This window comes from Furipterus horrens, unplaced genomic scaffold (assembly GCF_987537825.1).
Source record: "Furipterus horrens unplaced genomic scaffold, mFurHor1.1.pri manual_scaffold_3, whole genome shotgun sequence".
Lineage (NCBI taxonomy): Eukaryota > Metazoa > Chordata > Mammalia > Chiroptera > Furipteridae > Furipterus > Furipterus horrens.
Window position 1 is genome coordinate 118,064,662 of NW_028327173.1, and position 1,531 is coordinate 118,066,192.

Below are 1,531 nucleotides of genomic sequence, written 5' to 3' on the forward strand. Positions count from 1 at the left end.
ACATGCTCATCACCTCATATAGTTATTTTTTATTAATGAGGTTAGATAACTTAAGAGCTATTCTCTTAGTTAATTGGTAGTACACAATAAAGTGTTATTAACTATATAATTTTCATGCTATACATTAGGTCTTCAAGACATAGTCATCTTGTAACTGAAAGTTTGTACCTTAAGACTGACATCTCCTCAAACCTCACCCCTGTACCTTGCAACCAGCATTCTATTCAATGATTCTATGAATTTGATTTTTTTATATTTATCTTTAAAGAAGTTTATACAGTATAACATTTTCCCTTTGTTGTTTTTCCTTTAAAATTTTCAGATTTATGGTTTTCCCCAGTAATCATTCTGTACTCATTATAAAAGAATACATAAGAGATAAGGAAAAAGCTAACAGCAGATTTTACTAAAATGTATGATTCTTCTGTTATATGAAAGAAGAAAAGGTTAGCACTCCCTTCGAAAAGGATGCAAGAGGCTCTCAGGCCTAACAACATGCATTACAGTTATGACATCACCACCTACCTCATGGCAGCTAACCATCATTTTTAAAAAAGAGGAAATATTACCTTTTGTGACCTTATGGATGGACCTGGAGACTGTTATGCTAATTGAAATAAGCCAGTTTGCAAATACTGTATGATCTCACATAAATATAGAATCTAATGAATAAAATGAACTGACAAACAAAATAGAAACAGAGGTGTGGATACATGTGACAGGCTGACAGCTGTCAGGGGAGGGAGCGAGGGGGGCTGAATGAGAGACGGTCTTGGGTTAGTCAAAGAACATTATATATATATATATATATATACATATATATATATGTGTGTGTGTATATATATATATATATACACAACAGTGGCAAAAGAGGAGAAAATGGAGACAAAAAGAGACATTGCTCTGGGACAATGGGCACATGATGTAGTGAGCAGATGATGTTTTATTGAGTAGCATACTCGAAACCTGCATGAGATAAAGTCACCCAATAAATTTAATTTAAAAAGTGAAAAAAAATCTTATGATTTGTTCTTGAGTATTGTATTTAATCTTTCTTACAAAACATATGAGTGCCTTCTGTAGAGGGTCCTATGTTAGATGCTTCAGTTATAGGTTTGAACAGGACAGTCATTTTGACTCTCTTTATGGAGCTTAATTAAATGAAAGAAAAGAGAACATTATAGAAACTACATGTGTTTTGAGTGTACACATTAGAAAGAACTGAGAATTATAAGTATGTGCACCATACAAAGTTAACCATATCTAGTAAAGACTGTCATGAAAAGTGATTTTTTAGTGAAGATGAAAATGATGGCTAAGGAAGGAGAAAAATAAGGTGTATGGGAATAATGATTTGGTCAGAAGAATCTAGAATAAGAAAAAGGTAAGAGATAAGAGGTAGGAAAGAGAGACAATGACCATGATAGCTAGCACATAAATATGAAATGAAAGTGAGGTAAGAAGAGTCAAATTATACTGTAGATATTTTATAAACTTTGCCTAATAAAAACAGGGTGACATGGGTGTTTTT

At 32.5% G+C, this 1,531-nt stretch overlaps 1 non-coding gene across 1 annotated transcript; it reads left to right on the plus strand.

Annotated features, from left to right (window-relative positions):
- Positions 1 to 424: 424 nt before the first annotated feature.
- Positions 425 to 551, plus strand: LOC150015821 (U6atac minor spliceosomal RNA). The gene has a single exon (XR_016510379.1). It is a non-coding gene; the product is annotated as a U6atac minor spliceosomal RNA (small nuclear RNA).
- The last annotated feature ends 980 nt before the right edge of the window (positions 552 to 1,531 follow it).